We start from the raw sequence: 16,384 nt of genomic DNA, 5'->3' as shown, positions 1-16,384 counted from the left end.
GTATTCTTCATGGAGAGAATTACTGTGATTTCAGCTTCATTTATAAACAGTCATGTTTGATACTCTCGTGAATCCTGAGGAGAGGATCGCTTCAGTTCCAGTCCTCGAGTCTGATTGGTCAACAGCTGTGTTTTATACGATATCACTGCGCAGCACCTTTAGCAATGTTGAAGATGACCTGGAGATGAAGAATGGCAGATAACAAAAGAACTTTAATAAGCAATGAACTTAGTAAACATACAGGCTATCAAACAGGAAGACAAAACATGGTAATGTAAATATAGACCGGACAACAAAACAAGAGTGAGCTTAAATGTGGAGTTGATGAAGGAGAATGACTGGCGGGTGAAGACGAAGATGAGGTGCAGGAGAGTGAGGGATTCTGGGAAATTGAGTCCATATGGATTTGATGGGAAAACAAAGGAAAACAGGCAGGCAGGCAGACTGGGATTGTGATCAATGTAAATATATGTGTCAAACATTCTGTTGTTGTTGCTCAGAGACTATTTTATCCAGCGGAAGGGCGGCTTTAAGGGATTTTACTTCATTAAAGTTGTGTTAATAGAGATTATTTTTGCTTTAATATTTGTATGGAGTGGTTACCGTTAAATGAAAGCAATAAGGTACTGACTGCTCTGCTGTATGATGAATAAATCTTTGCTGAATGGGTTTGACTTGTGCTTAACAATAACACCCTTCAGTCGTGACTTATAATCACCATACTGTACATCACAGCATCGATGACCTTATTGCCTACTTTCATATTAATCCTAAATGGTTTAGTCAATATAGTTGTACTGTAATGTTAATCTTGCTTTTATTAAAGTACAGCTGTAGTAGCAATGGTCTTTTATTGAATACAATCTGTAAAATCACGATTTCACTGCAAACAAACATTGTTACACTGTTACTGTAAGAAAACCACGTTTCATTTGTTATAACCATGGTTAATTTAAGCATCCCAACAGTGTCAATAGCATCATACAATACATAACCAGACTTATTTTACTGCTGAATATGTGAGATTTCAGAGAAGATGTCTTCAGTGGATGTTTCTCAAGCGTCTTTAATGTTGAGATGAAGAAGATCTCATCAGATGGACAGCAGAGCTTCAGGTGTCAGAGGATTCAGTTTTCGCTGAAGTGTCAACATACTATTGTTAGATTTGATGAAGTAATGTGTTTAATGTGTCTATAAGTGCTCACCTGATTTCAACATTGATCAAACTCATATCAGTAATGCAACAGGTCACAGATCAGACAATCTGATGTGTAGTTTAAATTGAAACACTTAGATGAAGTGTAATTAAAGACCTTTATCCAGTCAGGTTTCACACATATAGATCAGACTACTAAAGTGTTTTGGACACAGGGGTTAAGACTGTTGGGTTTTTCTGACAGGTTCATTAGTTAAAGGTTAATCCTTCAGTCAATGACTCATTTCATTGAGGTTTATCACTGTGGCTTTCTCTGATCTGAGGTGTATCTCAAACCATTTCAATCAAAAACTCATCAGAGCTCTAAAACAACATTTTAAAGGTTTCCTGCCATACATACGCTCAAATATTAAAAAACTAAACTAGCATTGTGAAACATCTAAACATCATTATATAATTTTTCTTAATATTAGAAACAGAATCTAGTAGAGACAAAAGAAACAACTTCAGTTCTTTATCAACAGCATTTCTAAAATAAAAGTGAGGATTTTTAGGTATAGTTAGAGACGCATGCAGGTTAATGAACATTAAAATACATAAACATATTCAGATGAGAATAAAGTCTCTGAGTATGAATTGAATACTTGTTGTCCGTGACCGTGAGCTTTAAACTGAGATAAAGATGATTTGACAGCTGTTGTATAATCTAATGAAGATAAAGATGCAACGCATCTTACACATCAGACGCAGATGATGAGAGACTTTGATTCATCTGAACTCAATATGAGATCAAATCTGAATGTGATGATGATGGGTTCATTGTTGAAGCTTACTGAAGTCCACTTAAAACTGATCTCAGTACACAGATTCATTTAATTCATTTAGATTAATGAGTACCTAAAGATATAATATCAATTAAAGACTGTGTCTGTAGTGAATCAGCAGCCCAAGAGTCAATCAATATAAGTGAATCAGATTTGAATGAATCATATAGACTGATTCACACTAGCACACTGAATGATTTGTTCATGAACATCTTCATAACTAATGATTCAATTATAAACCACTTTTAATATTGCTTGACTGGAGTTTGAGGTTAAATAGTTAATTCTGGTCTTATTTATTCTTTTATACTTTCAAATGTAATTAAAAGGTTCAATCTTTCTGAGATTCTTTATGTATTTAATTCTTTTAAATGTCCAGTATGAAAGGGTGTGTAATATAACAGAGTTTATATTTACAGGCAGTCAAAGACTTACCATTGGTTTACCAATCATTTAATCATATTAACTTGATCCTGCCAGGCTTTGATATGAATCTCTGTACTGGGCGTCTGAAGGTGAATATCAGATGAGATTCTGTTAAATATTTGGACTTTTCTACACAAACAGCCTGCTATGATTTCTGTAATAAGAACTAAATGAGTCTCGCTGGGAAACACAGATGTCTGTGTATGAGACTAATCTCATGTTTGCTGCTGTTATTGCACACAAATGAAAATGATATTTCTTACAAAGAGAAACTTCTGCTCAGATTCCATCGGTTAATCTTTTTTTGTGTGAACAAATATTTAGATGCTTGTATGTCTATAGCAAATGAATAGTTTAAATTATTTAAAGAGCACCTATTATGGGATACACGTTTTTAAACATCCTTTTGTGTGTAAGTGTGCATTAGTACATGCTAACGATATTCAAAAAGTACGTACCTCAAAGAAAACGATGACACGAGTTATCGTCTCTAACGTTCGAGGACTACAAAAAACACTCGGATTGTAGGCAACAGTTTACTTCCTGGGATTAGTGACGTAGATAAGACCAACATTATCATAGTTCAGCCCTCTCTGCTTTGCTTGGGTACGCCCTCAAAGACGGGGGTGGGGAGCGCCGAGTCAGAAGAGAGCTAAAATGGCGGAGGTTGGGAGTCCCTGCTTTGACTCTGTTTGCAAACTCTTGTTTCATTGTTTAAGCGATTAAATCTCTCGAGTAGACGCTGTCTCTTTAGATGCAAGGGCAAAATAGCACTTTATGGACTTCCACAGAGGACATCATGTTTAATACGGTTCCGGAAAAATCCAGTCAGAAGTTGTTCACGGAGTTTTCACAATAACTGCTTCTCATGAACCGAAGCTGGACGTCTCCTCCTGAAAGTTGGATTAACGTTACTGTGCACTTCTGGATCACAGGCTGTAAGTATTCACGTTTATTATTTGCCTTTTACTGTACGTTACGTAACCGGTAACCGGAGATTAACATAATGTGCGTGTAGAGCTAAGCTTGCAAGCTAATTGTCTTGTGTTGTAATACTGTATTTCATAAACAACATACCATTTACACACGTGTATGTTGAATTATGCAGACTATCGTTTTTTTTAATCGATGTTGGTTTAGACATGTTTACAAACTTGCTAAGTTAAATACAAATACAAATGCCAGCTAAACTGTTACCGGTAAAATTTGTTCTCATGATCAAACTCAAGAAACTCTAAGTACAGATGATTTGTTTAAAGTTATATGTATTTTACTGTTGTATTTACTTGAAGCTTTCTTAGATTTTGAAACAAAGTAAACACATAATGTGTGTTGCTAATGTTGGGCCATGTAATATGTCATACATTTACGTTTTAATGAATAGTCTAACGATTTATAGTCGTTGTACTCTATTGTTATAATATGTCTTTTTGACTGAATACATGTTTGTTTTATTTGTCTGTATCCTAGATTCGCAGCTGGACACATCCTTCTACACTGTATGCAAACATGCAACATCATTACACACAGTACAAGGAGTCAGACTGGCATATGAGGAGCAAAGGTGTGTAACACATATGATGTATTTAGCTAATGAAACCACTACCAGTCTTAAATGTATAACTGATGATGACAAAGTTTTTTTTCTCTGCATAATAATAGGAACCCAGGCAGTAGCATCGTTGGTAACGCTTTAGATTACAGCCCGGAAAGTACTACGTAAGTACAGCGAATTTACAGCGTATGTTTCTGTAATTATAGTTTACTTATGAAGTACGTACGTGTAATTATAAGGGAACAATTTATAATATTTGGGGAATAAAGGGGTAACAACCAGGAAAAATACAAATAATATATGCAGTAAAGTACTGCGTAAGTACAGCGAATTTACAGCGTATGTTTCTGTAATTATAGTATACTTATGAAGAACGTAGGTGTAATTATAAGGGAACAATTTATAATATTTGGGGAACAAAGGGGTAACAACCAGGAAAAATACAAATAATATATGTAGTAAGTATTTTAGATTACTAAACAAAACTTAAAATTCAGTTAATGTGTTTATGCAATTTATTAGTACGATACAATTTATTTAGAATTTTCAATAAAGGTTACTGACCTTAATAAAGAAGAAGAGTACAGGAATTTATTGGGTCATCAAGCAAAATTAAAAATAGGCAAGGCAACTTTGGTGAAAAAAAGCAAGCAAAACTAGAACTACACTCTTAGAACAAATGTGTTAAAAACAACACATTAGTGTTGATTCTGGGACGACACACTAAATGCGTTGTTCCAAAATCCACCCATCTCTGTGTTATTATGGAAACAACACATTTTGTGTTACTTTTAACACAAAATCAACACAAAATGATATATAATGTGTTAAAATTACACATAATGTGTTGAAAACTTAACACACAAAGATGTGTAAAAAATTAACACATCCTTTCTAAGAGTGTATTTTCTGTAGTAACTGTTTTGTGTTGTTACAATCTAAGTCAAATTTTTTTACTCCCTTGTTTCACGTAGTTACAGAGTAAGTACAGAATCTGCGGGCTGTAAATTAAAGTGGCACTTGTTACCCCCTTGTTTCATGTAGTTACAGAGTAAATACAACATCTGCGGGCTGTAAATTAAAGTGGCACTTGTTACCTCCTTGTTTCACGTAGTTAAAGAGTAAATACAACATCTGCGGGCTGTAAATTAAAGTGGGACTTGTTACCCCTTTGTTCCGAAAATATTATAAATTGTTCCCTTAAAATTACATGTTTGTACTTTATAAGTACACTATAATTACAGAAATGTATGCTATAAATTCGCTGTACTTACGCAGTACTTTACTGCATATATTATTTGTATTTTTCCTGGTTGTTACCCCTTTATTCCCCAAATATTATAAATTGTTCCCTTATAATTACATGTACATACTTCATAAGTAAACTATAATTACAGAAACATATGTTGTAAATTCGCTGTACTTACCCAGTACTTTCCGGGCTGTAATCTAAAGCGTTACCGCATCGTTTCACAATGTTTCCATCACCATCATCAGTGGATGCCTTTGCCGTCTGTAGCCTGAGATTTCAGATTTGCAGCAAAAAAAAATTGATTTTCTCATTTATTGGAATGCTGTGCAGGTATTTAAGTATTTTAGTAACTTTGTTAAATAAAGTAGTATTTACTTTTACAATAAATTAATTGCTTGTTTATATTTTACAGGTCACCAAGCCGTAACAAAAGCAGGAGAGGAAAAGTACAAGGCTATGTTCCCAAAACACACAAGTGACATACCGTAAGCAGTAATGTTTTATTTCAAATACATTCATAATTAAAAACTTAATGTATGAAGCAGGGAAATAAATGATCAAAACAAAAGATTTATTGACTGCAATATTTCTACAGTTATGTGGATGATGTGATCAGGCTTGTGTTTGATGAGGTATTTGAAGATAAGCTGAAGGAAACCCCGATTCCAATGGACCTGGCATCACAGTTTGAGAGACCTTCAAAGGAGGACGTGATTGCATGCCATCTTCAGTGCAGGGGTCGTCGAAAGCCAACATTCAGATCAGGAAGCTCCAAGCATATCTGGAGAACAACACATGACAGGATGATAACCTTATAGTGTCGTCTTAGATAGCACCAGCTGACAAAGCTTTGATATGCCATTTATCTGAATAGATAGCTGTTAGAAATGAATTGAACAATTTTTGAAACAAGAGCACAATATGGTTACTAAAGTATGTTTATTTGTATATTGTTTAACATTTAAATATATATTTGTAATAAATAAATAAAACTTTTGACTGACTATTATATTTTCTTTAAAGTTACATCTTTTGTTCTTTTGGGTACTTTGTTACTATAATGATACTTTAGTGTTATTGGTTTAAAAATGTAATAAAACTTACTCTAGTCCTGCACCTCAAAGGCTTATAGTCGGTACAATAAATGTTCTGTGTGTAGGGATTTAGACAATTTGTGCAAAACCTGGATGATGAATCACGCAGGTAAGAGGCCCTGGAACATGTTACATTCTCCTTAAAACCTAATAAGTAAAAAGAGCACTTTTAAGTAAGCAGTCTTTCATAATAAACTTTACCATAGTGAAATAATGTAGAACATTCATTTCAATTAATACTTTCTTTGTGCTACATTTGGTGTTTCCATATAGTTTGCACAGTGATATAGTATGTAACAGTCTTTTATAATAAAGTTTACTATAGTAAAATAATGTCAACAAATGAAAGTTTTATAATCATTTCAACAAATACTTTCTATGTGCTACATTTGGTGTTTCCATATAGTTTGCACAGTAATATAGTATGTAAGCAGGCTTTTATAATAAAGTTTACTATAGTAAAATAATGTTAATAAGTGAAATAGTTTTATAATCATTTCAAAAAATACTTTCTATGTGCTACATTTGGTGTTTCCATATAGTTTGCAAAGTAATGTAGTACGTTATAATTACCTTTTGGATGTCTTTGCAACACATTTTCGTCTTCGTTTAGCATTCTGGCAGAACTAAGGACACCTAAAAAAGTTAAATCCAATCGCGTTCATTGACGGAGATCGTTTATATCGTAACGGCCGTCTGAACTCTCTGGATCGAGCTTGAAGTGGTAAGGCAGTACAGACACCATCGTTTATAGAGAAATATAGCGCTTGTTTACGTTGCCTGTGACTCTCAGTCAGAACCGGAAAACCCACGCGTAGTCAGGGGCGTAACCTTTCAAACACACGCCGAACCCAGTTGACCAATAACAGTTGAGTAGTCATCTGACCAATCCGAATACACTAGACATTTTGGGAGGCGGAGACAGGAACTAAACCGAGCGTTTTCCAGACTGGCAGAAATCGGTGAGGTATGTAAGCAATTTATAAGACTCACAGTGCATTAGTTCAAGTTTTAATAACATGTATGTACTATGGGATATGACAATAAGGTGCTAACGTGCTAATTTATTAGCATAATTGGTGCTCTTTAAACATTCACAGAGGCCTCTGCCATAAAATAAAACATTGATTTACATTCATGACATCATGTTTGATCTGAAAGACTTTACTACATTACAAATGATTACAAAATCAATCAATAAATCAGTTTTAAAAGTCTTAAACATATCAAACACATCACAGGAAGAGAGTTTCTCCTCGGCTTAAGACACACATTAAACAGGTGAACATTAGGGTCAGTTTCTTGGACTAGGACTTAGTTATCCCAGGTGAAAAAAAATTATATTAAAAATATACTTTAAAAAAGTGTACTAAGTATATTTTCTAGATTTTGTACTATTTTCGTCAAATCCAAGTATAGTTAAGTGTACTCAATTATGTATTAACTTCAACTTAACACCTATTTGATTACACTTCAAGTGTAAATAGTATGCTAAAATGGAACAACTTTTTTTAAACTTCAAGTGCACTAAAATACACTCCTGAAAATCAAGATTTATGAGTAATTAAGCACACTTACAGTACAATTGCATTGTATTGCCATTTTAATGGAAATACACTTAAAAAGCCATTGCAGCACAAATTATAGTTGCGTTTAAGTACATTTTTTGCATACTGCTATCATACTTATAATTAGTATAAACTATGTTAATTTAGTATGCTTCTGTAATATTTCAAGTGCTCTACAAATGCACTTCCTAACTATTTTTAGTGCTTTTAAAGTGTCCCACTATGACAATAATAATGTTTTTAAAGTGAAGTTCAATTACAACCTAAATATCATAAAGACGTACTTTCAGTGCAATATTATTATAGTGTATTTTTATATTTTAAGTATATTTAATTTGTACTTTTATCCCCATTTTGTTATACTTAAGCATGAATATTGCAATTACACTACAAGTGTATTATATAAAAATTCAGTTCAAATGCACACAAACAGATTACAAACTGCATTTCAAAAAAGGATCTTTATTATTGACACAAAAGTAACACACAAAACAGATATTGGCAAAATGGGAACCTTAAACAGTCGACTTTCTTTGAAATGCCGGGAAGAGAACAATTGCGAACAACTTGTACTATATGCACATCTAGCTCTGATTTGAACTACTGGAGGCCTTGTAACTGGCATTGTTGCACTTCCTCCGTAGAAGGTCCCGGATCTCTGCCACCTCGATGTTGGGAAATCACTCCCTCACTGCATCTGTAAAACAGGAAAGAGACATTTCAATTTTATTTATATAGCGCTTTTCACAATTTGTAGTTGTTTCAAAGCAGCTTTACATTAAAAGAAGCAGGGGAAACATAGAAAAATCAACAGACAATATAAGTAGCAAAATACAGCGGCTATGAATAAACTTTACAAGCGAGCAAATTAATAATGTCTCGTATAAAAGAGGGTGCTAAGTTAAGCCAATGTTGGTTGACTCCCCGAGGTTGAAAAACCCCTAGGAGAAAAACCTCAGGGAGGAACAAAAAGTCCTAGGAGGAAAAGATATACACATATATATATGGGATGTAAACGGATAAGGAGATTTAGCGGGTTCCGTCGGTGGTCAGGCATCGGCTGGGCATCACGTTGAAGGGCAGCCAGTAGATCAGTGGTGTGTTGACCTCCACGGCAGCCGGAACTGGTCCGTTTGTCTCAATGTCCTCGGGTTTGAGGACGAGACAGGGAGAGAGAAACAAAATCCTATTAGTGTAGGGGCCATTCACATGTAATGCAAGTGTTACACAGTGTTGTGTTTTAATATATGCTCGGTTCCAGACAGGCTAGCTATTGCGGCATTAGTAAATTACCTAGACAAGTTATGTGAATGCTTTGTTCTGTACAAGCTAACTTTTGCGAGATAAGTATAATATACTAGTCAAAATATGTGAATGCTTTGTTAAAGAAAAAAGTCTTAAAGAATAATTCCGGTATTAAACGCTTTGAGTCTCATTTCTGGTTTGTTTTGGATGAACTACAGTGATGGTCACTGAAATTTTGACAATGGGTCATGTCTTGACTTTTTGACTTGTTTAGAAGCGTCTCTTGACTGCTTCAGAATGGAGGTCAAGGGCCATGCACAAGCATGTCATTAAAACAACACTTAACGTTCATTTTTAAAACCGAGTGGTTTGTGGTTTTCGTTGATGATTAAAAACAAGTAGTGTAGCAAAATACAGTTTCTGTCGTGTTTTATTTGGCATTTTGTAAAGTTCCATTGACTTCTCTTGGAAATGAGACTCAAAGTGTTAAATGGCAGAATTATCCTTTAATGCAGTGGTTCTCAATCCTGTTCCTGGGGACCCCCTGCTCTGCACATTTTGTATGTATTCCTTATCTAACACACCTGACTCTAATCATCAGCTCATTAGATGAGAGCTCCATGAACTAAGCAAAGTGTGTCAGGTTAGAGAGACATACAAAATGTGCAGAGCAGGGGGTCCCCAGGAACAAGATTGAGAACCACTGCTTTAATGGACCATTTCACCCGTAGAAACATTAATCTTTATTGAAAGTGTCTCATATTTGTAGTGGAAATGTAACATACATTTCGAATTTGGTGCCTATTTGACTGAAAAAGGGGTGTTTGTAGTCTCACCCCCTCAACAAAGATATTGGACTTCCTTCTTTCAATGATGCAAAATGATGATTTTTACATCATTGAAAGAAGAAAGTGCAACACTGAAATCTGTATTTCTCCTGTCTCAGGAAATGATGCACGAACATTCAAAAACATGACTGGGGTTCTAAAGATACTAGGCTTAAAGGAATAGTCTACTCATTTTCAATATTAAAATATGTTATTATCTTAACTAAGAATTGTTGATACATCCCTCTATCATCTGTGTGCGTGCGCTGCGACGCTTCGATAGCATTTAGCTTAGCCCCATTCATTCAATGGTACCACTCAGAGATAAAGTTAGAAGTGACCAGACACATCAACGTTTTTCCTATTTAAGATGAGTAGTTATTTTGGTGGTACAAAATAAAACGTAGCGCTTTTCTAAGCGGATTTAAAAGAGGAACTATATTTTATGGCATAATAGCACTTTTGGGAGTACTTCAACTCGCCTGAAAAATCCGCTCCCCTTCTTCCTCTCATAATGGGAGAGGGAGGGTGTTACTGCGCCGAGTCGAAGTACTCCCAAAAGTGCTGTTCCACCATACAATATAGTTCCTCTTTTAAATCTGCTTAGAAAAGCGCTACGTTTTATTTTGTACCACCAAACTTGCTCGTATAACTACTTGTCTTAAATAGGAAAAACGTTGATGTGTTTGGTCACTTCTAACTTTATCTCTAAATGGTACCATTAAATGAATGGGGCTAAGCTAAATGCTATCGAAGTGTCGCAGCGCGCTCCAGCGCTTACGTGCACGCACACAGATGATAGAGGGATGTATCAACAATTCTTAGTTAAGGTAATAACATATTTTAATATTGAAAATGAGTAGACTATTCCTTTAATACAAATGGGTGAAGTGTCCCTTTAGATTTAAAGTGATTGACTGTGTCTGATTCACAGACATCAGTTGGCAAATCATTTCAGAGCTTAGACACTTTTGATATTCTAGGAATAATTAAGAGACCAGAATTTTGCGACCGCAGTGTACGTGTTGGATTGTATTCTGATATTAATTCTCTAAGATACGAAGGTGCTGGGCCATTTAAGGTTTTATAGGTGATTAATAGTATTTTTAATTGTATGCGATATTTGACTGGTAGCCAGCATGACATGGGCATGAATTAAAACAAGATTAATGATTAAACTTACATCATTTTAACACAGAAACCTCTTCAGCAGCAGCAAGGTCGACCACATGGTACATGACCTCTGTAAACACAAACATGGATAGACATCATATTAAAAAAGAAGGCAATCATACAACTTTAAAATATATTTTGACTCCAAGCTTCTTTACAACAGCATCTAACGTTAGTTTATCTTAAACTTAACGTGAAGCTGGCTTAAGTTGGTTACTAAACAGAATAAAGCTATTAAAACAGGCTTGCAAAATAAGCAGCATCTATCAGAACTACAGCAATGAGCTTTTAAACAACAAGAGATCGTCTATATCGTTTAAAATAGCAGAAAGAGCCATTTGCTACAGTTAGCTGAACATCTCCAACACAAGTAATCTTGCAGTTTTATTTAAGTTTTAAACATCGAATTGATTCGTTTATCAGGCATTTTGCATGTAACTTTGCTCACTGAAAAACCGCATGTTGAACTTACTAACGTTAAGTTACTGTGTACAGTCACAGTGTATACTCTTAATGTTTCCTGTGTGTGCTTTAAATTAAAACACTTCTCGCATAAAGACAAAAATAATCACAGTGAAGAACATAATAGGAACAAATACGGAACAGATCTGCGCGATGTAGAGGAATGCAAGTCAAACTTACCTCAGCCATACTGTTTAGCATGAAAACGAAAACCGAGTCACTCAGTAGCGGTTTGAATAATGCCGTTGATCCTGATTGGTGGGAATGAATGGGTGGGTGCAGGTGCATTCTGGGAATTGAAGTCTTTTGCCCTGGCGTTCACATGCTGCAGATGTAAATTTGACTACGAGTTCCAAGATGCATTGGATGTTTCAAATGTTTTTTTTTTCTTCATTATTTTGGATCCTCTGCTGGCACTTTATGTACTTTTTATAATCTGCGTTTTCACACGGATTTGTTCTTTATACTTTATCAATAATAAAAATATAAAATATTTTTATAAAATGTAACGTTTACAAAACATGTTTAGTTGACAAACATGTTGACAGTTATTTTCAGTGATGCTCAGATTTTCTTAAATAAAAAAAACTTTATCAATTAAATCACATTAGCATAATAATACATGTATTTAGTAAACGCACTTGTAGATATATAATGTTTTTATCCAGTTTTTATGTTATGTGCTGCCTCGAACCTCCCACCCAGCTTTGAAAACAGAGACAGCACCTCTGTCATTAACCCTTCACACCTCACAACCAGCACTCCTCACATCCAGCTTTGAGGATTCCTGGAAACTTCCACCAGTTCCTATACACAAGGTTTCTGGATGTTTCACGAGTTTACTTCTGAGTACGTTTCCAAGCACTCTGCCTCATTTATCTGGCAAACCTAAAGTTTAGCAGGGATTTCCCATCCGTATTTGTCCGGATACAGCTCTTTTGATGCAGTGTATACATTTTATTATTCTAACGTATTTTATGAAAGTACTCTGATATGCAACTAAAAATACACTTATTTTAGAGTGTACCGTATAAAGTGTACAGAAGTCACACTTCTAATGAAGTGAGATCATAGTACACTTTAAAAAAGTAAATTAACAATTAATTTCCAAAAAAATATACTTCCCATAAGTATATTGAATTGTCACTCTAAGTATGTCAAATTTAATACACTTTAAAAAAAATAAACTTCTATACAATTTAAAATACATTGACAACAAAGTACACTTTCAAAAAGTACATTTAAAAAATAAATTAATTACTGGTAAATTAGTATACTTATTTTTCTGGACTCTTAAGTTGAACTTAATTACATCTTTTTTTGAAGTATACTTTCAAAAAGTACAATTAAAAGATAATTGAATTTCTGGTAAATTAGTATACTTATTTTTGGACTCTTAAGTTGAACTTAATTACATCTTTTTTGAAGTATACTTTCAAAAAGTACACTTAAAAGATAATTGAATTACTGGTAAATTAGTATACTTATTTTTTCGACTCTTAAGTTGAACTTAATTACATCTTTTTTGAAGTATACTTTCCAAAAGTACATTTTAAAAATAATTGAATTACTGGTAAATTAGTATACTTATTTTTTCGACTCTTAAGTTGAACTTAATTACATCTTTTTTGAAGTATACTTTCCAAAAGTACATTTTAAAAATAATTGAATTACTGGTAAATTAGTATACTTATTTTTTGGACTGTTAAGTTGAACTTAATTACATCTTTTTGGAAGTATACTTTTAAAAAGTACATATTAAATACTCTTTAAATTAAGTACAACAAGTAGAAGCATACTTGTTTTATACTTCATGTACTTCAATCATATTTCTAATACACTAAAGTATACTACTTTTTTACCTGGGATATTAGGACATTTAAGTAGCTTTTTAAAAAAAAACCTTACAAAGAAACATTACTGGTGTAAAGATATGTCAGTGCAAGATGTTTTGAAATGAAGACAGCTTAAACATGCATTTTATTCTGGGACTAGGATCAACCCTTTCTCAGAAATCATCCCAATGAGTTTCTCCTACATGATAATGATGATTAAATCTGTCTGGATCTTCATTAACTCCTGCAGTGATGACAGCGTGCGTGTAAAAGTGTGCAAGTGTTGATCCAGAGAAGATGATTCCTGTTCCTCCAGAACAACGAGAGATTTTTCCAGGAGAAACTCTTGAGAGTTCAGTGAGTGAAACTTTAATCAGGTCCATGAATGAATCAATAAGCGTACAGGATGATAAAGTGTTGTTAAATGGACACTGTAGCCTACTGAATAAATCATTTCCCATGATGCTCTGCGGCTGCTTGACACCATCAGACCTGTGTGACCGCAGTTCCTCGTAAGCGTCCGTGCCCATGAATGTTAACGGTAAGAATCGGATTTCATTTGCATATTTTTACACCCACACTGTCTCTTGATTTCTGCTGGGAGAATCTGTGGATGCTGAATGTGAATGCTGTGCAATTAAGTGCCATAAAGTTTCCTTACTGGGTTTCCCACGAGACCTCAAAATACAACTCATGAAAATTCATTTCCAGCATCTCATGTGAAACAAATGCAGTGTTATATTAAGAGCTTACTTGTTTGTTTGAATGTTCTGTGTGGTTACATGCAGGCTGAGTCTCTTTGATTGTGATGATCTGATGATGATCTGGTGATGATACGATGATTATCCGGTGATGATCTGATGATGATCTGGTGATGATCCGGTAATGATCCGGTGATGATCCGATGATGATCCGGTGATGGTCCGGTGATGATCCGGTGACGATCCAGTAATGATCCGGTGATGATCTGATGATGATCTGGTGATAATCTGGTGATGATCCGGTAATGATCCGATGATGATCTGATGATGATCTGGTGATGATCTGGTGATGATCCGGTAATGATCCCGTGATGATCCGATGATGATCCGATGATGATCTGGTGATGATCTGATGATGATCTGGTGATGATCCCGTGATGATCTGATGATGATCCGGTGATGATCTGGTAATGATCCGGTAATGATGATCCGGTGATGGTCCGGTGATGATCCGGATCCTTCATTGTGACTCTCTGAGATTTTTACATTCAGAAATATAATCACATTAGAAAATGTATTGTTTTAGGAATAAAATCCAACCTCAAGTGTTTAAACAATCCCAGATGTCCCGGTCAGATGTGGGATTTTACAGAGACCAGCAGCAGTGACTGCATAAAGATGAAAAGGTCGAAACAGCGTCGTTTTTGTTTTTATCTTAACCGGCTGCACCGATTGCAAATGTGACCTAAAGTTGCTCTGGGATTTTGTAACTTTATTTAAAAAACTTTGTGCATAAGAAGGTGAAATAGATAAGGGTTCATTGAGAGAGGAAGGTTAGAAGAGAGCGTAATCTTCATTTTAACCTCAGGCCGCAGTTCCTGCGTGTTGAAGGATTTCTGCATTGTATTAGCGTGTTGTGAATACAGATGAATCTTATCTATAGCGCTGTAGTCTTCATCTCACTGTGTTGAATATAATACAGCTACAGACTCTTGCTCTCTTTCTAAACCTCATCGTTTTCTAAGTCAGTATAATCATTTACATCTGAACATCTATGTGATGCAAAATATCAAGCTCATTGGGTCACCAAGGCCTGGAATATAAATCTCATATTGATCATATCTGGATATCATCTTCACTTTCATCTTCTACTCAACATCTCCTCTGATGCTCCACAGAAAGTCATGTGGGTTTTAAATGACATGAGGCTTTATTTTATTGTCTAAGATACAGAACAAGCAGTGCTTATAGATGTTATTGTTTTATTTCAACTTCAGAGAAAGTTTCATCAGTCAGAGCGAGAGCCTGCGGGCGAGTCACAGAGGTCTCGCTGTTTCTCCTTCTGGGCTTTCAGAGGTTTGTGAGAAATCAACACGCAGACACTTAATGAAATTCTTCTCCACTCGCTTCCTCGTTTATTTCCTGTCCTTGGCTTCACTTGATGGATTATGGCATCAGTAAGAAATAATTAACAAGACTCCAGACTCCTGTCTGACTCAACACTGCTGCTGTGTGAGGTTAAAGATCAAACTCTCTTATTAACAGTCTTCTTCTTTCTTCCTCTTCTTCTGTTACAAACACAGTCAGATGTCAACACTTAAATAATCCACATACAGTATGGCACAAAAGTCACATTTCAGCAAATATTTAACTATATCTTCTCAAGGGAAAATACAATAGAAATGAAATGTGGATATATTTAAGAGTAGTCAATGTGTTGCTTGTATAGATTTACTGTCCTCTGAAAATAACTTAACATACAGCCGTTAATGTCAAAACAGGTGGCAACCAAAGTTAGTACACCCTAAGTGATAACAGATGTATATGGTTTAACCATGCAAAGCCACATGTCCTATTCATTATCATCATCTTACAAATGTGTGTGTATTAGAGATGCTCAAATTTGTTGCTTTGAGTAGAAATCTGTCATACTGACCACTGGATGTTGAAACTCTCTGAAGGTTTCACTGAATGTCTTCTGAAACATCTCAACTGTAGATCAATAATATTCAACAACAGATCTGTTGGTTGTCTGTTAAGCCTGTTGTTGTTTAATAGCAGTCGATTTGGATTAAAGTTGTGTGTTGATGAACTGACCCTTATAATGTTTGTATTTGAAACATAAAACTCATCCGTTTGTTATTCTGTGGCCTGAAGCATCTGAACAACTCAATGATTCATTCATTAAAGAACAGCAATTAAAGAAGAAAATCTTCAGAATATTTTTGGCACTTTATCTAAAACTTTTTGAAATTTTCCACATTAA

At 34.9% G+C, this 16,384-nt stretch overlaps 2 long non-coding RNA genes across 2 annotated transcripts; both read right to left on the bottom strand.

Moving 5' to 3' along the window:
* Positions 1–5,699: 5,699 nt before the first annotated feature.
* On the bottom strand, positions 5,700–6,404 carry LOC141283066 (uncharacterized). The gene is made up of 2 exons (XR_012338049.1): positions 6,318–6,404; positions 5,700–5,994 (listed from the first exon to the last, which is right to left on the bottom strand). It is a non-coding gene; the product is annotated as an uncharacterized lncRNA (long non-coding RNA).
* Positions 6,405–8,317: 1,913 nt separating this feature from the next.
* LOC135738492 (uncharacterized) lies at positions 8,318–10,198 on the bottom strand. The gene is made up of 2 exons (XR_010528710.1): positions 9,825–10,198; positions 8,318–9,664 (listed from the first exon to the last, which is right to left on the bottom strand). It is a non-coding gene; the product is annotated as an uncharacterized lncRNA (long non-coding RNA).
* Between the last annotated feature and the right edge of the window lie 6,186 nt (positions 10,199–16,384).

The sequence above is a fragment of the Paramisgurnus dabryanus genome, chromosome 12 (assembly GCF_030506205.2).
Source record: "Paramisgurnus dabryanus chromosome 12, PD_genome_1.1, whole genome shotgun sequence".
Classification (NCBI taxonomy): Eukaryota; Metazoa; Chordata; class Actinopteri; order Cypriniformes; family Cobitidae; genus Paramisgurnus; species Paramisgurnus dabryanus.
The sequence above is the reverse complement of the archived record's forward strand: the minus strand, read 5'-3'. Positions and strand labels throughout refer to the sequence as shown.